This window comes from Chinchilla lanigera, unplaced genomic scaffold, assembly GCF_000276665.1.
Source record: "Chinchilla lanigera isolate Chin_1 unplaced genomic scaffold, ChiLan1.0 scaffold00051, whole genome shotgun sequence".
NCBI lineage: Eukaryota > Metazoa > Chordata > Mammalia > Rodentia > Chinchillidae > Chinchilla > Chinchilla lanigera.
Window position 1 is genome coordinate 11,558,757 of NW_004955452.1, and position 22,848 is coordinate 11,581,604.

A 22,848-nucleotide genomic window follows, 5' to 3' on the forward strand; every position below is an offset into this window, starting at 1 on the left:
AGAGTTAAAAACATCATATTACAGTGATACATGCACATCCATGTGTATAGCAGCACAACTCATAATAGCTAAATGTTGAAAGAAGCCTATATGTCTATCAACAGATGAATGGATTAAGAAAACATGGAGTTTCTACACAGTGGAGTACTACTCTGCCATAAAGAAGGATAAACTTGAGTCATTCATATGTGAATGAATACACCCTGAGACCATAGTATCAAGTGAAATACATCAGCCACATAAGATTAAATATTGCATGGTGTCTCTTATATGAGAAACCCAAAATGAGCAAAACAAAAGATAGGAAGAAGGGAAATCTTTTTCAAATAGGAAGAGGATCAAGAGGCAGAGGGAGTGGGGAGGGGGAGAAAGGAAGGGGGATGAAAAAATCATTGAGATCTGTTATGTACATGTACCAACTCCCCACAATGAATGTAATCATTATGTAATGCAAAATAAAAACTGGGAAAAAAAGAAGGTCTGTTTTGGAATGCCTGCTCTGCCTCTCACCAGCTGAGCAGTCTTGAGTATTGTACCCTCTCTAAGCCCTGGCTTTCTTTTCTGCAGGATGGGGTAATCACAGCCCCCACCCCACTGGATAGTTGCAAGGCCTGAGGGGAACAGGATGCATATGGAGCATTTCATGTGGGGCCTGGAACACAGTAGAGCTCATGGAGTCTTCTCTTCCAGCAGGACTGCCAGGACCAGAGGCCACACAGGTACTTGGCAAGGACACCTAAGGCCAGGTTTTCCAGATGCAGCTACTCAGCTCTGAAGTACACATTTGCCTGGACTACCAGGTACTTAGGTCCCAGGAGAAGGCACAGTCCCTGGAGCAGCAGGATCACATCACTGGGAACATGCTGAAAATGCAGAACCATGGCCCACCCCAGACCCACGGCACCAGGAACTGCCATGCATATGAGAGCTTGAGCATTGTTTTGAGTCTTACACTATTAAAGAAGGAAGGGACTTGGGTGATCACTTAGTCAAAAGCCCAGGCTCAGAAAAACCAGGCAGCTTGCTTACAGTGAAGCCGTGGCACAGTGCAGATAAAGCTTTTGGTCTCCTGATTTAAGATTAGCCTAGATTCAGGCTGGCCCTGCTGAGGTTGTTTCTCCGGTAGCACAGAGCTGTGTTCCCTTTCTCGGTGGCAGACTTAGTGGCAGCAGTTTTGGCCCAACCTTAAGGTATAGTTACTATGGGCTTTAAAGGTGACTTGGTTCCCTTTGGGATGCTGTTGGGGATTATCAGGTCAGATTACTGCGATAACCTCACAGAGGATACTGAGGCAATGGAGGAGAGCGCCCTTCATTGCCTCTGTGACCCTCTGTCCTTTGAACTCTGAATGCTTCCCACAAGGACACACATGATGTGCTATTTTTTTGTATGGGACAGGTACCGGAAATTGAACTCAGGACATTGGGCTTGCCAGGCAGGTGCTGTGCTGCCGAGCTATCTCCCTGGCCCTAAGGACACACAGGAAACTGTGGACAGTGATGCCCACAGACAGGGCAACTGGGTGGCAGAGAGACTCACGGCAGGGAGGTAAAGTGGGAGGCAGATTTATTTTTCACTCTATACCCTTTTGTGTCTTTTGATTTTGGTCTCTGTGCATGTAAAACACACCAAAGAATTACTTAGTAAATAATATTTTTAATAAGAATGCCACAGATGGCAATTCCCAACAATATCCCATCGGGCCCTGCTGTTAGATCATCTGTTCTACTTATGTCTGTCTGCTCCACCGGCTACCCGGAAACCTGAAACTAATGCACTGTGGAAAGACTCAGAGGCTGGAAAACAAACAAAGACATGCTGGTCTTACCTCAGCACAGCAAGCATGACTAAGCTGTTTCCTCATTGGAAAGTGCAGTGTTTTGCAATGTTTTAAATGATATCAAGTCGGTATAAGTATGATTTAAACACCACCTCCACCCTATGATATCACAGTGAGAGGAAGGATTACACTTTGCTCTAATGGGCTTTCACTTGACTTGGAATAACCAGTAAGAATGAAAGGGCACTTAGCTTGTTACAAGCAGAGGATGTATCATATAATGCCACTTTTATTGATTGCATGTTACTTAATGTATAGCTTAGCTGAGAGAATATATTCCACAATGTTAAGAATGGCTTCTTTGAATGATAGCGGTACTATAGATTTTTATTTTCTCATTTGTGCTTTTCTTTACTTTCCAAATTGTCTATACATTTTTTAAAAAATCTGGGCTTCAACATCACAGAATCCTTATCATAAAATATAAGTGAAAGATAAAACCCTAGGAAAAGGATCCTTCTCTATCTGGACAATGGGTCACTCGGGAGCTGGTGCCATAGGACTGCCTGTATGGGCCACAGAGTTCAGACACCTGCTGCACCAGGGGCTGGAGGCATTATTGGTCTCCTAAATCCATATACCGGTGGCCTCTAGAACTACTTGGTATTTTTCAGAAATAGAAGGCAACACACACTTGGAGGCAACAGATTCCTAGGACTGTCTCCTAGCAGAGAGTTTAGGTAGCTAAAGACAGCTCCTGATCCAGATATTGAGGAAGAAGTGTTCTTGGGCAAGTCAAGTTGATCTTTTCATCCTCAGTTATTGCTGCTTGGAGGGTAGGTGAAGGAGACATGGACTTTGACATTATTGTAAGGCTGATGAAAATGTACACAAGGCAAAATGTGAATGATTCTACTGCAGAGACACAAAGCAAATGGTGTAGCAGCAGTGTGGCATATTGGGTGTTGAGGCCTCTGTCCTTCGCTGCCAGCATGATCTAGGGTGAGGTGCTGCACCACACTGAATTGCTATTTCCTCATCTGCAAATGGAGATTGCATCCCTTGAAGAGATACTCTGAGGAATAAAGCAGATACATGTAAAACCTCTGGATAGTACTCACACACAGCAGACCTCTCACAGAAGAGGCTATGATTATTATTATTTTGGGAACAGAGCTCACTAAGGCCACTAGGGCCATAGTACAGTCACATTATCATCATTGCTGTCCCCATTTCCAAGGAACCATACAATTACAGGTATATAAAAAAGCTCAGTTATTGGCTCCAAGTTTTCCCCACAGGTGCCACACGAAGAAGCCAGTCATTTTATTTGCTGTCATTGACCTAAGCATGCTTGCCTTTGGAGATATACAAACAGCCTACATAGCTTCTAGTCAACTTTTCTTTTTTTAGGTTTCACATGACCCAGTGTGTGGTTTATATCTTAGGACTGTGACTAAGTCCATTCTTTTGAAATGTCTATAACAAGGCTCCTGCACCATGGAATTTTGCAAACGAGCTAGTACTACTGAAGTAACAGGGAATAGGAGAGGTTAACGGAGAAGAAGTAAAATACTTTTACCCCAATACCTATTTGGTGTGAATGTTCAGGATATATTGAGGGGGAAGAGGTGGAAAGAAGCTTTAAGATATTTACAGAATAATATCAAGTAAACATAACTAATCCACAGTTATGTTTAACTTTCACAGTAACTACATTTAGGAAAACTGGTATGTCAATAGCATTATTTATAAGGTATGGCAGCCTCAGAAATGAGCAAGAAAAAGATAGTGGGAAAAAAACCAAAAGATATAAATAAGCAGTTCATCATTATTTGTAAAAATCACCAATAATAAACTTATAAAAGATGTTTAACCTGCCTCAAATGTAAAGAAATCCAAATCAAAATAGTAACTCTAGGATTGGTAAACATTTAGAAATTTGATAATATCCAAGGCTGATGAAGATGTGTAATGCACTTCTAAAACTGCTGGTAGGAATGTCATTTTGAATACCCTTTTAAATGTGAACTTAGCAATAGATAATATTTTTAGGCACATTCTCTTTGACCTAAGAACTGTTTATAGGAATTTATATTCAGGAATATACAGCCCTCAAGTTTTCAGACATATGTATAATGTTCATTATAGCATTGCTTGTCATAGCAAAAATCTGGAAACAAATCAAGTATTCATCAGCAGTGCAGCAGTAACAGTAAGAATACCAGCAATGGAAGAGCAAAATTAACAGTGCTTAATATCTATTAAGCACTTATTCTGTGGTTGGCAGACTCCAATGCTTTACATAAATTATTACATTTAATCTTCACCAGTTCTATGATGTAAGCATGGTTATTTTCCCCATTTTATAAATGAAGAAAATGAGACCCACAGAGATTAAGGAATTTGTTTAAAGTCACTTGGCAGGTGGTAGAGCAGGATTTTGAAATAGTCTTGTTCTAGAGCTCATGCTCCATTATGTCATATCTACATATCCACATCCACATAACACATGATGAAATATTCTGCATCAGTTAAAAAGAATTGGCTAGAATTTCATGTGTTGATATGGAAAGACCTCTAAGACACATTATTAACTGAAAAGATGAAAGTTGAAATAATGTGCTTCGGATGTCTGTGCTTGGTCTTCTGAAAGAGGAGATGTATTAATGGATCATGGTATCATTTTTCTCCACACTTGAAAAACAGTAAATAAATAAAAGCTTTAAGGAAGCTGTAAGAAGAGTAAAAGACTCCAGTCCAAATATAAATCATTTTGTAGCAGAAAAGTGACACTAATTGTTTGGGTAGCAGGAAAGAGGGAGTCATAAATGTGACTTTTAATAATGGGTTTTCCTAAATGAAGTTATTTCATCAGTATGGTGAGGGAATAGGACCTAAAAGAATGAGAAGAGGGTAATAAAAGAATTGGTATTAAATCTCAAAGGCCAAACCAGAGTCTAGATTTAAATGCAATACAGGTCACTGTGGGCTTGTTTATAAAAACAAGTGGTTGACATGATTACATACTTTTGCAGGAGATTGTTCCAATGCCTACATACGCAATAGAACAAAGCTGCAGAGCAAAGCTGCAAGAACATGTGTGGATATTATAATAGTGACACAAACTAATATCATCAAAGTCTGGGCCCACCTTCAGGCATGGGAACTAGGAAATGCAGCATTGCTGCAGCCTAATGTTTTAGTGAAACTTAAGCAATGTCGTATCTTTTGTGCATTTGGTAGCTACCTGCTCTGTCTATCTTCTCGCCATTCTTGTGCATTCTGAGTGCTACCATCTTAGTCTAGGACCTCATAATAATGTGGACGAGTTATTGAAAAAGGCTTCTAACAGGTTTCCTGGGTCATTTCTCTAATTCATCATGGACAGGTCCACTAGTTTCATCTTTCTATAATACTGGCCTTACTGTCCACTCTCATAAAGACTCGAATAGCAGAGCTTTAGGAGAGGATTCATGTAACTTAGTGTGACAGTCACTGGCCTCTAATTGACTCCATCCATCCAACAGCCCTGTTCATTCATTTAACAAATATTGTGCATCAATCATGTGCCAGGCACTGCTCGCAATATGAGAGATGTAAGAGTGAAAAAAAATAGACAAAGTCCCTTCCTTAATCTCAGGTGGTGGGAGAGAAAAGTAGAACAGGATCAAGGGCACATGGGATGAGGGAGGAACAGAGAAGGTTGCTAGTACAGAGGGTTGTCACAGAATGTCTCATCAGTAAGGGATATTTGAGCAGAAACCTGAAAGAAACAGAGGGAGTGAGCTATAACTCCCTTGAGGAAGAGCATCCCAGGAAAGGAGAAGAACAGCAGCAAAGGCTCTGATGAGGGAGCATGTGTCACATATAATAGAATAGAAAGACCCCAGTGTGGCTGAGCCAATCAGAGAGCTGAGTAGGGTATACTGAGGGTTGTATCATGTGAGCAGAAGTTCTCAGCTGAGGGCAGTTTTATCCCCAAGGAACATTTTGAAATGTGTGGAGATATTTTTGTTTACCACTGGGATCCAGTAGGTAGAAACCTGGAATGATGCTAAACATGTACAATGTACAGAGCAGTATCTCCTCCCCAACAAAGTATTATCCAGCTCCAAATTTTAGTAGTGTCAAGGCAGAGAAACCCTAACGTAGGGCCAGGTAGGCTTTCAGAGGCACTTTTACTTTATGTGAGATGGAAAGCTGTCAGAAGGTTGTAAGTGAAGGGGTGACGGTTTTCTAATTTTTAAAGTATCTGGTTGGCAATGAAGAATGGACTGCAGAGGGAAAGGACTGAAGCAGAGACTTATCAGGGGGCTTTTGTAACCATCAAGGAGGGAAGTAATAGTAGTTTGAACTAGGGTGCTATGATAAGAAGTGGTCCAATTCTGTGTGCATTTTGAAGGTTGAACTGATAGGATTAGTTATTTCATCAAAATGAACTATGGTCACTTGATGCTTTTACTCTGCTGTACCACAGTATGCCAAGCTCATTCCTGCCCTTGTTCTTGCTATTCCCTTCCTGCCCTAGACTGCTTTTCTTAACTGAGCAAAGTCTAGTCAGTCTGGATTTCAGGATTTCAATCAACAGCTTTTCTTAACCAAAAGAACCTCTCTTCTTCAAAACATCTTTAGATTTTCTACTCTAAGTTGCCTAACTTAACCTTCAATATTCTTTTCACGTATGTGATGAGATGCCACATTTTAAGGGGAAAAATGAGTAGGTACCTACTAGTACCACTTATATAATATAATAGAATAGAATATCTTAGCAACCATAGTAGGGCAAGAAAAAGAAATCAAATATATAAAGTAAAATACAGGGAAGGAAGAAAGCCTGTTCTGACTTACAGATTACATAGAATATCTGATTCAATCCACAGCTTAACAATTAGAACTAGTAAAAGTTTCGCAAATTTATGACCACAAAACCAACATTTAGAAATCATATACATTTTTCCTAGCAATAAAGAATTAAAATGAAATCTTAGGAAGTACCCTGTTTAGAATAGTAATAAGGGTAAAGTACCTAGGAAAAGAATAAAAGATATACAAGACACCCAGGGGGGTAAATTACAGAAATTCAGTGAAAAAATTTAGGGAGAGTTGAGGAAGGGGAGAGGAAAGGGGATTGAAAAATTAAGCTGTGTTATATACATGTATCAACTCCCACAAGGAATGTAATCATTATGTATTGCAAACATGTACTAATAAAAAATAAAAGTTGAAAAGAATGAAAAGACCTAAATAAACAGAGAGATATACTATGTTCATGGTTTGGAAAACTTCATATTATGAAGATGTCATTTTTTCCTAAGTCCATCTATAGGTTAAATGAAATTCCAATTTAAGGCTCCAAAGTTTTAAAGGGGAAACTTGACAAGCTGATGCTAAAATTTATATAGTAATGCAAAAGACCAATAATAGACAAATCACTCTTCAGGTAAAGAACAAGAACTGCCCTATCAAACCTCAAGCTTTGATCATTAAAGGTGAATTTATTATTAACACTATCTGGGACAGATACTTTTCTTGACTTGTAATAGTGAACATCCCTTCTTCATTTCATGATCTCATACTGGTAGCTTTAAACTTATTATGGTGGCAGTATTTATACTGCAGGGACCAGAAAATAGCACCATAGACCAGTGCTTTTTGTGTATGGGACAAGAGTGGCAGGAGCCGGTTACTAAATATTTACCAGCACATCACTTAATGGAGTCAAACAGAGATTCTCAAAATATATCCACGTATTTATGAACAGTAGTTACTTAACAGATAGATTTATCATAGAAGTAGGGAAAAAGCAGTCATATTTCAATAAATAGTATATGAAAACCATGCATCCATATAGAGAAATGAAATTGATATCCCATTTCAGAATGAACTCTACATTTAAGTACATTAAATATTTAAGTGAAAAGAATTTTAAGAGAAAATCATGACTCCATAAAAAGAAAGAATATTTTAAACCAGAAAATATTGATAAGTTTGATTACATTAGAAGGAAGAGAAAATGGTGAAGTGATGATTGGCAGCCAAATTCAGCCTCTATGAGATCTGGAACCCAGACACTGGAAGATAATAACTTGGTGAAGAAAAAATGAGAGGTAGACCACCAGGAATTGGGAAGGAACTGACAGGAAAATAACTAAATTTTCCTGAAAATAACTAAATTTTCCTGAAAATAAGACCTAGCTGGAAAATAATGAGCCTTGAAATCTAGAGATCAAAAGCACTAGCCCTAACCAGCTTATCCTTGCCTTATAGAGCAGACACTAAGCAAGAGAATAGGGATGACAGGTAAGGCAAGGATAGTATGACTGGTGCTGGCATATTTGATCTCTAGTTTTCAAGGCTGATTATTTTCTGGTTAGGTCTTATTTTTGAGGAAAGAGGGTAAAAGTTATAGTGAAGTAAGATAGCAGTATAACAGGATACAAAGTCAACACACGAAAATCAATAGCATTTCTACACACCAACAATAAACTCAGAAAGAAATCAGGGAAACAAGACCTTTCATAATAGCATCAAGAAATATTAAATACTTAAGAATTAACCTAACCAAGGAAGTGAAAGAACTCTAGAATAAAAAATACAGTACTTTGAAAAAGGAGATTGAAGAGGGCACCAGAAAGTGAAAATATATCTCCTATTCCTGGCTAGGCAGAAACAATAGTCAAACTGGCCATACTTCCAAAACTGGTACACAGATTTAATGTAATCCCAATAAAAATACCAATAGTATTCCTTATAGAACTACAGAAAACAATCTTAAAATTCATATGGATCCAGGAGAGACCCAGAATAACAAAAACAATTATGGACAACAAGAGCAAACCAGAAGGCATCACAATCTTGGACTTCAAGGTATACTACAGAGCTACAGTGATAAAAACAGTATGGTACTGGCACAAACAAATAAAGAAAGCAAGCTGGTGGATAAACAGAATAGAGGATGCAAAAAAATGTCCAGGGACATGCAGCTGCCTGGTTTTGACAAAGGGGTAAAAACTTATGCTGGAGGAAAGGGCCTCTTTAACAAATGGTGCTAGAAAAGCTGGTTGTACACAGGCAGAAGATTGAACCTAGACCCATATCTCTCACAATGTACTAATCTAAAATAAAAATGGATTAAAGATCTAAATATGAAAATAGAAACAATATGCTGGAAGATGAGATAGGTAAAAGTCTTGAATACATAGGTGTAGGCAGGTACCTTCTGAGAAGAACCCCAATTGCACAAGAAATAATACCTACAATCAACAAATGGGATCCTATCAAATTAGAAAGCTTCTACACAATAAAGGAAACAATTAATGAAGTGAAAGAGAAAACCTACACATTGGGGAAATTTTTTGCCAGCTATTTCTTGGACAGAGGACTAATGTCTACAATATATAAATAACTCAGAAAAATTGCCCCCACAAATAAAAAACCCAATTAAAAATGGGCAATTGAAATGAACAGACACTTTTAAGAAGTAATACAAAGGGCCAATAAATACATGAAACAATAGATAGCATCTCTGGCCATTAGAGAAATGCAAATTAGAATAGACAGAGACTCTATCTTACTCCAGAAAGAATGGGTATCATAAAAATATCAAATAATAACAAATGCTGGAGGGGCTGTGGAGAAGAAGGAACCATTTTACACTGTTGGTGGGAATGTAAATTAGTACAACCACTATAGAAATTAGTATGGAGATTCCTCAGAAAGCTAAAAATAGAAATTCTGTTCAACCCAGCTTTCCTCTTCTAGGTATTTTCCTGAGAGTTAAAAGAGTATTACAGTGACACATGTGCACTCATGTTTACAGCAGCACAATTCATAATACCTAAAGCTTAGAAGTGGTGTATATGTCCACCAACAGATGAATGGACAAAGAAAATGTGGTCTTTATACACAATGAAGTGCTATTCTGCCATAAAGAAGGATAAAATTTAGTCTTTTGTAGGAAATGGATGCAACTGAAGACCAAAATATTAAGTGAACTAAATCAGACACTGAAGTTTAGATATCACTTGGTTTCTACTTATGAGACACCCAAAATATAAATAAAGTGAAAAATAAAAAATAGATAATAGAAAACAGAGAGATAGTTTTTTTTTGTATATGGGAAGGGGACCAAGACATGAAGGGAGGGAGTCAGAGGAAGAGAAGCAGATTTAAAAAAAGAATGGAGAGTGTTATGTACATGTACCAACTCCCCAGGAGGAATATGGCCCCTATACACTAGAACCATGTAGCAATAAAACAAAGAAAGGAAAAAAATGACTACATTAAAAATGAGAAACTTCCGTTTTTTCTGTTGTCATAAGGTATCATAATAAGATTTATACTAAGGGGGAAAATTTGCATTTTACACAATGAACAAAGTATTTGTATTAAAAATATTATAAAGAACTTAGAATCCATAAAAGAGACAGTAAAAGGTATAGTAAAATCCATAAAAGATACAGTACTATAGAAAAATGAGCATTATAGTTGAAATGGATTTTCTCTTTTGTGCATATTCTCAGGTCAAAATTATAAAAATGTCACTTTATTAGTTATCACAAAAGTATGAATTAAAGTCACAATGAGATAAAATTTCATACCCATGTACTGACATCAATTTTATAGAGTGACAGTATCAAACACTGGGGAGGCTATGGAGCAATGGTGATCCTCATGCAGATAGAGTAGGAGTGTAAACTAATACAATCACTTTAGAAAACAGTTTGGTGTTTCACAATAAAGTTGTAATACCCTTAGTGTACAACCTAGCAATTTTATATATATCATATATATCTACCCTATAAAAACTCTTACACATAAGGTAACATGTATTGTGATATTCCTGGTAGAACTGTTCTTTTCATAGCAAAAAACTAGAAATGATCCAAATCTGTATCATAAACAGAATAATAAAAAATCATACATAGTAATCTAACAGAATGCAACAGTGAAAATGAATAAATGACCTACAGTCTCTTGCAACATTGATATATTTCAAAAACATAATTTTGAGCAAAAGAAACAAGCCTTAGAATTGATACAGGCTGATTCCATTTATAGAGTTCAAAGCCAGCTATAACTAAAAATGTATATTATTAAAAAGTACGTTGTTCAGGGAATAATTCATGTGTAGAGAGAGCACAGGAAGAACAACATAATCACGAAGGGACAAATATGTGCCTTCTAGGGTTCTATTTCCTAACATGAGTGAGAGGATAGGTAAATGTTGTCCACTTTAGTCTTCAAATACTACATATATATTCTACATTTTAAATAATTAAACACTTAGTGATAAAACAAAGTTAAAAAATCATCTTATCTTAGGCATGTCCAACCTGTGGTCTGTGGTGTGGGCTGCATGGAGCCCTAGATGGCTAAATGGCCCCATAAGATAATAAATTTTCCATGTTATATGTGGTTTTCAGAGATACATTTTATGAATTTGCATGGTGCTCAAGTGTGGGCTGTGTAGAGACATAGTGCTCTTGCTCCTGTCACACACAGTCAGTGGAATCGAAACCTGTGTGTATCAGATGTTATGTGCGTCAATGTGACTGGGTGAGTAAAATGCAATCATTGCCAATAAAAGCACTTCAACCAACCTACATGTATGTGCCTGCAGAGACATGAATTTATTGTTATTAAGCAGCCATGTATGTTTTCTTAATTATTAAACTTAGGCTTATATAATTTTGTGCATGAATATTTATAATTTAAAATATTCTTAGCACATGTGACACAGGAAGTACAGAAATGTATAAAATAATTTTTTGCTCATGATATTGTTATATTTACAAAAAATCACTAATATTAGAGATGCTATAGTAATAATTTAAAAGAAAATTTTTTGTTCAATACATTAACTATATCATATATTTTATATGTGGCCTAGGACAGTTGATCTTCACTCAATGTGGCCTATACAAGGCGAAAGGTTGGATACCTATGGTCTACTGTATGCAAAGATATTATGGATATTAAACTAAGGTTGATCAGATTCCACCTTTACCCTGCTAAAATTGCTTTCACTAAGGTCGAAGACATCACTAAAGCAAATAAATATATTCAATTTTCATTTTCCTAGGTGTCTAAGCAGCATTCAGTACTGCTGACTGGTCTTCAAATACAGTCTTACCTTAGCTTTCATGAAACCATATTCTCCTGGCTATTCTTTCTCAGCCTCTTTCACAGGCCATTTCATACTGGAGCTCCTTAAGGTCATCCCTGGAACCTAGCTTTGCAAACGCTAGATATTCCTTGCCTGTAACTACAATTATCATCCACACAGCAAAGTTTTAAAACTCCAGCTCAGAACTCTCCTCAGAGCTCCAGGCAGATGAATCCTATTACCTTGTCAACATCTCTACTTGGATGTTCTAAAGCTACTATACTTTAAGCTGTTAAAAATGAAAGTTATGATTTCTCTCCAAAACAGTTCTAACATTCTGTGTCAGTGAATAGCATTACCAGTCATCCTTGACAGTCTATTCCAGGAAAACATAGTCTTTTCATTTTCTTCTATAGAGCAAAAGCACTCTCTCTTTTTTTTTCCCTAGAAAAGGGCTGAAAATAAGGGAAGTTTTTCTGGTGGAAAACATAGAGGAAACTCAGTGAAGTTAGTTCTCTGCCCTGTAATTAAGAGTTTTTCCAAAACACAACAATAATAATGTATAATTAAGGTATTTTCCTCTCCTTTGTATATACATTCTCTGTCTTGCTCTGCACTTTTACCATAATTGGTTCTTAGTTTCTGATTTTTCTTCATTTTCTGTTCTACTTTTTTTCATATTTCCCTTAGCCCACTTCTCTGTGATTGAATCAGAGTATGTATTTCAATCAATACTTATTGAGAACCTACTTATGTACACTCTGGGATAGAGTGATGATCAAGATAAGGTTCCTAATGTGTTTTATAACTGACATGGAACAAATGTTTTTATATTTGACAGTCTGACAGTAATATGAGCTTAAATTAGGAAATTAAAATGGAATGATTTGATGGAGAGTAACTGGGTGGTTATTCTAGATTGGGTGTTCAGGAAAGGCCTTTCCAGAAGGTAATGTTTAAAACTGAGATCAAATTACAAGGAGACAGTTATTGCACCCCTTGCACTAATTAGTACAAGGACCTTAAGAGAAACAAATTTTGGATGTTTGATGGCTGCAGACAGAAATCATGTAAAATGTGATGAATTCAGGGACTATATCACATAGCTCTCTGTATGACTAGAGAAAATTCACTCTTTTAGAAATGCATTATTTTTAATATTTGTAAGATCTGGAGCGATGTACATTTTTTGTTTCTGTTACTGGCTATCTGTGTTTTTCCTTTATAAGTCTTTATAAGGGTTAATAATCTTATTAGCCTTTAAAAAGAGCTAACTTTTGGCTTTACACATCTTCTTTATGGGATGATTTCATTAATTTCTGTTCTTGCCTTTTTATTTCTTTGCTTCTACTTTTTTTGGGTTTAATTTGCTGCTGCTTTGCCCTGACTTCTTGAGGCGATGAATTTAAAGCTATAAAACTCCCTTTAAGCTTAGGTTTATTTATACCCCAGAAGATTTATATATAGCATTTTTCATTATCATTAAGAATATTTTTTATTTTTTTTTGTGATGGGTTATATAGAAGTACACCGCTTACTTTCCAAACAGTTGGTGTAGGGGTATTTACAGGCATCTGTTCCTTGTTCAATACTAACATAATTGTACTGTGGTCAGGGAACACGTTATGTGTGAATTTAATTGTCAAGTTTGTTGAGAAGAGCACTATAATTCAATAGATGGATAATATTCATAAATGTTCCATGTATGCTTGAAAAGAATATTATATATTCCACAGTTGTTATGTATAATTTCTATATATGTTTATTAATAAAATTTGATATTATGTTATTTGTGGTGGATTGATAACCAGTGGTCAACTTGTAACAGCCAGCTGAACTACATCAGCACGGTGCTGAGTGGGAGGCCCACCTGAGGATTGCTGCCAACAACATAAAAAGGAGAACTGGAGGGGAGGATGGGGTGCTGTTGATTCTCCTGGAGAAGCATGTTGCGCTGGTTTTCCCGATATGAACTTGGCTGCTATCATCAGGGGAGTTTGGGACCTTGCTATTGCTGAGGATGGCTGCGATTCTTTTCAGGGGTGCTCTGGTCCTTACTTTGAGCATCGCCTCCTGGCTCCAGTGCAGATCCCTCAGCCTGCTAGCACAGATCCTTCATCTCACTGATGCAGGCTTTCTAGCTTCCACCACTGACCTTTGGGCCTTCCCAGTGCAGATCCTTGATACAGACATGCATGAGACATTGTCATGGGCTCTAGGCCTCCAGCTGGACTCATGGGCGGCATTGCTATGGGCTCTAGGTCTTCAACTAGACTAATGCAGGACATTGCCATGGGATCCAGGCCCTCAGCTGGATTCTTTGAGTTCTAGTGTGTGGACAAATCTCTCGTACTCTTTTGAATTTGACTCTTTGGGTGAATATTATAAAATAACTCTATAAATTATTTGTCCTGTATTAAATCCTTCCCCTTGGTAAACCAAAGCTACAACATTACTCAAATCCTATTGAAGTTTTGACTGCTTGTTATATAAATCCTAAGGAAAGTATGTAAACATAAAACAACTTGATAGTAAATTTGTCTTTTTCCTTGGAGTCCTGAAATTTTGCTTTATATATTAGGCATACACAGCTCTTTATTTATTTTTTAAGAAATAAGGTCTTCCTAAGTTTTCCAGGCTGGCCCTGAACTCCTGAGCTGAAGTGATATTCCCGCTTCTGCCTCCCAAGTAGCAAGGACTATGGGTGCACGTCACTGTGTCTGGCCAGATGCATATAACTTTAAAATACTTATATATTCCTAGTAAATGAAAACTTTTATTATTTGAACTAAGCCCTTTTTATCGCTTCTCGGCCTTTTGGCTAAGATCAAGTAAACTAAGCCCTTTTATCTCTAGACACATCTTCTGACTCAATATAATCTTATCTATTATAAATATAGCTGTATAGGCTTACTTTTGTTGTGCAGGTATGTCCCTTGTATATCTTCCTTTTTATCTGTTTACTTATATCAGGGCTTCTCAACTTTGGCATTATTATTATTTTTGGTACCGGGACTCAAACTCAGGACTTTGTGCTTGCCAGGCAGACACTGTGCCATTGAGCTATATCCCCGGCCCTGGCATTATTAATATTAGGTCAAGATTAATTCTTTGTTGTGAGGGTGCAGTCTTCGCACATTGTAGTTTACAATAGATCCCAGCTAGTCATGGTGATCAGTAACTCCAGAGACTTAAAATAACTGTTAAAGTAACTCCAGAGACTGTTAAATACCCGCCCTGGAGGGAAAAATCACCCCAAGTTGAAAACTGCTGACTTATATTTTAGGTGTGCCTTCAATAAATAGCAGACAGTTGAATTATGACAATCTTTGTCTATTAATGCTAGCATTTAGCCCATTAACATAGTAGCAAATTATTTACTTTTTTTTTCTTTTTCTTTTTGTGGCTACTGGGAATCAAACTCAGGACCTTGCACTTGCCAGGCAGGCTCTGCACCACTGAGCTATATCTCTAGTCCCCATCTGCCTTTTTCTTAAAATGCCTTTGTGATAGTTAACTGTCAACTTGAGTAAGAAACACCCAGCTGATTGGTTTAGCATAGTTTTGGGTTTGTTTGAATGATGGGCTACTGAAAAGGGAAGACCTACCCTGGGTGTAGATGGCACCAACCAATAGGCTTATAGCCTGGGTGGATAAAAAGGGAAAGAAAGAAGTCTCACTTCTGCCGCTCTAGAGGAGTTCCAGCCTTGATCGTTGCCTTTGGATGTCTATCTCTAGGCTTCTAGTTCAGACTCTTCAGCCTCCAACACAGACCCTCTGGCTTCCCAGTATAAATTTTGAAGGTACTCTGCAGTGAGCTCCAGCACTCTTGCACTTTTGCCTGGATCATGCAGCTCTCCAGTACACCGACGGCCCTTTGCATTCTTCCATACCTGTCTCCGCAGGTGCCCACTGCAAGCCTACATTGTAAGTCATATTTATATTTTTATATATCTATATATCTTGTATATATTATTCAATCTGTTAACTATCTAGTGAACCCTGCTACAGCCTTTAATGTTCCTTCTTCAGTACCTACCTGAGATCAATTTCCCTCTGTCTATGCCCAATTGTGGAAAGAAGAGAAAGAATGTATAAATTTAAAACTAATTGAGACACTTTGACATTAAACCCTTCTGCAGAGCTGCTGCTAGCTATTTGGTGATTTTATGCAAATTAAAACAGGGTACCTCTTACAGGTAGAGGCTGCCCTATTGGTACATGGTTTGGCAAATGGAAGATACCTTTGTGGAAATTAGAAAAGGGTAGCCCTTTCTGTGGGCAGAAATAGCTCATAGCCAGGCACAGGTTCTGACAACTACAATGAGGGGTAGATTTTGGCTTCTCTTATTGCCTTTGCAGGAGTTCCTTGTTGAAAGAACAATCTGCAAAAAAAACTATGAAAGCCTCAGTCTTTTGGCTTCCATTGCCATTATTAAGAAGTTGGATCAATTTATCTGTTGCTTCTTTGAAGGCAAATTATTTATTTAATTATTATTTGTTTTATTTTCTGAGACAGGGTCTTGCTATGTAGTTCAGGCTGACCTTGAACTCACTATGTGGTCCAGGCTGGCCTCAAACTCATGGTGATCTTCCTGCCTCAGCCTTCTGAGTCTTGGGACTGAAGGGATGTGCCACCACACCCAGCTTACTTATTATTATTTTAAAGGGCTTGTCTTTGGTTAGCTGTAGTTTTATTAACTTTTATTTAAGTGAGGATTCTTTTCATTTGCCAGCTTGGCATTCATTATGTTTCTTGAATTAGTAGATTATGTTTTATATTATTTAAGGGAAATTGTCAGACATTATCTTTTCAAATATGCCTATTTTACAAAATTTTTTCACCTTCTGGGACTTTCATTTAAGTTATGTTACTAGGTGCTTTCACTCCATTCCTCAGGCCTCATACCCTATCTTCCATATATTCTATCTTTTTATTTGCTCTGCTGCATTCTAGATAATTTCTCAGGTCTATCTTCCAGTTTTGTCATGAGTTATGTATGATCTGTTGATAAATGTTTACAAAATTCTTAATTTTGGTTGTCTTATTTTTTAATTTTAGAAATTCTACAAATCTGTTATACTTTTTATTGATTATTGCTCTTATAAATATTTTCAAGCTTATTTTTAAAAATCTCTTTAAGACACAGTTAGCATGGTTATTTTACAGTTTGTCTAAAGATTATAATATCCAAAGGTTTTTTTTTTTGAGACAAGGTCTCACTATGTTGTTCAGACTGGCTTTGAACTCAATATGTAGCCTAGGCTGGTCTTGAACTTGAAGCTATCCTCCTGCCTCAGCCTCCTAAGTGCTGGGATTATAGGTGTACACTACCACAACTGGCCTGAAGTTTTTGTAAAACTTTATCTATTGTTTCTGTTGGTTATTACTCAGGGTATTTTGTCATTTTGTGGAAATAATTATACCTGTCTATTGGTAATTATACTAGAAAAATATTTTAAAGATTTATTTGAATCTTACAATAATGGAACCATTCTCTAGAAAGGACTTTTCTTGGCTTCTGCCAGGAAGACACTACTAGTAGGGCATCATCTGGTCTAAATGAAAAAGTTGAGGTTCCTTGGTATTTTGGCTTAGATCTAAAATGTGCTCTCAAAAGTCTCATGTGGCTGGGAGTGGTGGCACACACCTGTAATCCCAGCACTCAGGAAGCTGAGGCAGGAGGATCATGAAAGTTTGAGACCAGCCTGGGCTACAAAGTGAGTTCAAGGCCAGCCTGAACTGCATAGTGAGACCTTGTCTCAAAAAAAGAAAAAAAAAAGTCTCATGTATCTGGGAGGTGACTGCATCATGGGGGTGCTATGCTGATGAGTTCATAGCTGTCTAAAGGAGGTGGGGCCTGGTTAGAGACAGATCACTGGGCATGACCTGGAAGGGCATTCTTTCTCTCTGCTTTCTAGGTGCCACAGGGTGAATAGCATTTCTTGTTCTGCCTTGGAGCCAACCAGTTCCTGAATCCTCTGAGAACTGTAAGCCAAAATAAATCTCTCCTCCTTTACTTGTGTTAGCTATTTTGGCCCAGTGACGGGAAAGCTGACTAATATACCTGGACCACCTAAGTGACACAAACCTGAACTGCTTGGGTAAATGTTTACTTCTAGACCACTCTCTCTACAGGAGTAGTCTTACTTTTTCTTTTCTTTTCTTTTTTCCCTCTCTTCCTTCCTTCCTTCCTTCCTTCCTTCCTTCCTTCCTTCCTTCCTTCCTTCCTTCCTTGTTGGTCCTGGGGACTGAACCCAGGGTTTTTACACTGAGCTACATCCTCGACACTTTTTATTTTTGAGACAGGATTTCACTCAGTCACCAACTTGCGTAGGCTAGACTCCAACTTGTGATCCTCCTACCTCAGCCTATCAGAGTATTAAGATTGTAAATGTGTGCCTACCATGCCTGGCTAATGTCTCACTTAAAGAGATAAAGGGCTTTATCAGATTTCTTACCTGGGATAGGCTCTTGGCTTGGATTTCTGTCCTCCCTCCCCTCTGAGATGAACAAATACCCAGTTTGAATTCAGATATTTCTTTCAGACTAGCAAATACTTTCAAAGAAAAAGAGGTTCTGAATGCTCAGTTTACCTTTCTGGGTTCTTGCTTTACTCTGGATTTTGACTCACTATTATCTTACTATTTTGTTAGCTCTTCAATATATGTAAGAATATTGAAAAATAATATTGCTGTCAGATTTTTAATTGTCTTCAGTGGCCCATATACCTAGTTTACTGTTACCAGAAGTGGAAAGTCCTGGATTACATGTGATGAAAAGGCAATAGATAATGGAGATAATCACTCGTCTATTTTGGTCACATTATGCCAGACTCTATTTATAGGCAAAAAGAATAATATCTTTAAATCATGAAACGAAAAAGAAAATAATTTTATCTTGTGAATTTGTTTGCATTAGTTGACTTTACATGGATGTGTGTTCTCTCTTTCCTGACTAGACAGTAAGTCTTTGAAGATTAAATATTTGTTCTGGTTTTATAAGTATCCACCCTTCATGTCAGACCTAGGTTAAAAAAAAAATCAGTCTTTTTGCCTTCCTTCTCTCTATACTGGGGTTCCTGGCAGAGAGCTAGATTCTCAAGAACTCAACTCTTCCCCATCTTCCCACCTACTTGTAGAGCATTCACTGATTACTAAGAGGAACAAAACTACATCTGATTTAAATATTTAATCAGAGTACAAAGACATATAAATCAGTCAATACAAATATAGAGTTTGATATGTTGAATTATGTCCATTTAGAAGTTTGACTTTCTCATAAACTTACTACTGATATAAATTGGGAGAAATTTTAAATAAATACATCAAAAGCCATAGTATTTTATACAACTTTTGATGCAGTAATTCCATGTTTATGATCTTGTCTTAAAATAATCATGAAGTGGTAATGCACAACTGTACTCCTGGCTACTCAGAGGCTGAGGAGGGAGGATCATCAAGCCCAAGAATTTGAGAACACCTTGGGCAACCCAGTGAGACGCTGCCTCAACAAACAAACAAACTCATGGGTATTCACAAAGATTTTACTATCTGGATGGTCATTACATGAGGAGAAACTAAAAATTTTAAATCCCATCTGTAGGGGATTAGGGAATTGTATCTTCATATAGTAAAATATTATGATATTTAATGATACAAAATATCACAATAAGGTGACCAAAACATCTTATGAAAGAGTATAAGGCAAGATTATTTTGATATAAACTTAAAAAGCTAGAGGGGATATAAAACGTGTTAATGGTATTACTTTGGGTGCTTTATTAACAGGTTTTTTTCTTGGCTTTGCTCATTTTTCCCATGGTAAATCTCCTATAATGAAAATATGTTACTTTTATAAGAAAATACAACATTGATTATTTAAAAATAAGCCAGAGTTCTGTTACATACAACACATATGATTGGCTATCTCAAGCCAGCCCTTAAATCTATCAGCGATCAGCAAAGAAATTTATAGTCTCCTAATTCCAACCTCTGTGCTACTTGAGCCATACACAGCTTTTTGGTCCCTGAGAATAAAGAGTAGCAGTCACTCATGAGTAGGTGAATGGCTCATAATATATATTTGTTGAATTGAACTGATTTCTTTTTTTTTTTGTTTTGTTTTTTTGTTTTTTTGGTTTTTCTCTGGAACCGGGAACCGAACTCATGACCTTGCGCTTGCCAGGCAGGTGCTTTTGCCGCTGAGCTAAATCCCCAGCCCCGAATTGAACTGATTTCTGAGAATCAGAAATTTACACACCTAATGGTGGCAGAATGTCAAATATTTAAAATGTGATTGTTTTCTACCAAATAATCTCCATTTTAAATGGTCCTTCTGGGCTTAAATTATCTTGCACACTCAAACTAAATACAAATATTCTTGAAAGAATGTCCAAAGGGAAAACTATTACTATAATGAATTTATGTCATTATACATGAAGTATATAATGCAAGATCTGTGGTAGATTTCATAGTTTTGTGTAGTATAGTCTACAAGTATTAACTGCCTCTGTGGCTGAATAGCCTGTCATATACAAAGAATCAAACCTACCCCCACTCCTTTACAGAGAAAAACAAATGTCTGGAATGAGCTGGAATTTCCAGGAAAAACATATCAGGTCAATTTGTATTCATCCCTGAGGGATTACTGCACTGATGTCATTTTTAATATGTCTTACTCTTCTCCCTGATTGGCATGATGCCTCTTCTTCCCCAGCTGGCCTTGTGGCCTCTTCGTACAGCAGACTGCCTTGTGAATGACTCTCTCAGGGAGCATGTGCAGAAGAAGCCCAGAGCCTCACTCCATGGGAACGGAAGAGACAGAGCTCAAGAATGGGCTAATATCAGCAGCTGAATGGAGAAGGTCATGCTGCTTCTGGAAGCTGACACAGCTAAGCCTGTAAATGAGCTGATGAGAGCTCTTTCTCAGGGTTGTTCCCGAGGGCTGTGTGTACAGAGAAGGATTGGCAGTGTAGCTTCACATATGAGGAACAGAGCAAGACACCAAGGCTGTTCTCCAACCACATGTCCTCACTCATCTGCTTTATTCAATTCTATTTGTACAAAAGGTTTGAGTTAATGGGCAGACTATGTCTTTAGGGATTAAGAGCTATGCAAATAATACCTAATGGAAGACTCAATTAGCAGATGTCCTGCCCGTGTTATTTCCACTTGTAGGAATAAGACCTGCTAATAGGAAGAATGAATCATTCTCACCATATTTAAGCACTGATTTTCAAATGCCTTCTTTACCAAAATAATAGTCACTACACTAAAACAGGCCTGGTGGTACATAGTAACAAAACCCACAAATACCTTTCTATAAAGAGAATTAACATATTATGGTTACAGTTGAAGAGCAAGTATGATAAATCAAGGCACCATGGACGGTGGTACTCATTTTGTTTATCACCCAATGAAAAACCAAGTCTTTGTCTGAGGACTTATGCTTATTATGATTATAAATCCAAAATATTTCTAACTATGTAGTAAAGTGCATCTCAATGACTATGTATTACCTAGCTGGCTTCATTACCCAATATATTCATATCTTCAAAAAGGAAGGCCTCAAAAGAATTAAGATTATTTTTCTATGAATTATAGGAGAAATAAATGATCAGGAAGTTAGTACAAATACTATGTTCTCTTTGTACTACTTAATATTTTACTAAAATATCTGTAAATCACTAATTAAGAAGTCTCAGTATAACTATTTGTTTCTTCCCCAAAGGTTATGTTATTGTTGATCACTATGTCTTTGACATATCACTTTTTAAATTGAGAGACAACTGGAGAATAAGTCTAGAGATTTTTTATTTTAAAAAGGAAAAAAACCAGAATTTCAAAACAAGATAACAGGAGAGTAACAATAATTAATACGCTGCATATTGTTACTTCAGGGTAGTTACTCAGGGTACAAGATATACGTATGAGATATTGTTCAAACAATATAAAATATTTATAAACAAGATAGTTAAAATAGTTTCTTAGGTAATTAGCATAACTGCTAGTTTCTCTTAGTTCACTGAAAAGAAAGGTTTGTGATAAAGTCTAGAGATTTTGAACTACCTTAAGATACTGCCAGTTCTCAACAAATGCACAAAAAATACTAAAATATCTAATTTTTTTGGGGTACTGGAGTCAAACACAGGACCTTGCACTTGCCAGGCAGGTCCTGTGCTGCTGAGCTATATCATCAGCTCTATTTTCTTTTGTTATATTAAAGAAACAGTTTAACATTTGAAAAATCAATGTATAAATCACCATATTAATAAGGATGGTGATCTTATGATTATCCCTAGAAATGAAGGAAAATCATTTGACAAAATTAAATACCTAATTATCATATCAACTCTAAGCATTAGAAATAAGAGAAAGCTTCCTCAATTTCATAAAAGCCAAGTAACAAAAACATATAGCTAACATTATGTTTATTTTTGAAAGACTGAATGCATTCTAAGATTTGGAACAGCAACTCAATATTATATTGGAGGTATGAGCTACTGCAATAAGGCAGACAGAAAAGAAAAAAAGATTAGAAAGACAGAAGTAAAACTGTCTTCATTTTCAGACAACATGATTGTATTTGCAGAAAATGCTAAGGAACTTACCAAAAACCTCTTAGAACTAAGGTGATCAAGGTCACAGAATACAATAACACAAAGAGATTAAGTAACTTGACCATGGTTACAATTATAGTCAGTAACTAAAAGAGCCAGGATTCAAGTCCAGGCAATCTGGTCCTGGAGATTTCCTCTCACAATATCATAGTTATATGTTAACTTAAAAATCAAGTTGCTTTTTCCCTTAGTACTGATGTGCACAACAGCCAAGATATGGCATCAACCAAGGTGTCCATTAGAAGATGAATGGATAAAGGAAATGTGGTACATATATCCAGTGAAATACTATTCAGCCTAAAACAGAATGCTATTCTGTCGTTCATGACAAAATA

General features: G+C 37.0%; 1 long non-coding RNA gene across 1 annotated transcript; it reads left to right on the forward strand.

Moving 5' to 3' along the window:
• Positions 1–577: 577 nt before the first annotated feature.
• Positions 578–21,265, forward strand: LOC106149724. The gene is made up of 4 exons (XR_001236047.1): positions 578–719; positions 15,630–15,818; positions 17,814–17,882; positions 20,611–21,265. It is a non-coding gene; the product is annotated as an uncharacterized LOC106149724 (long non-coding RNA).
• Positions 21,266–22,848: the final 1,583 nt, after the last annotated feature.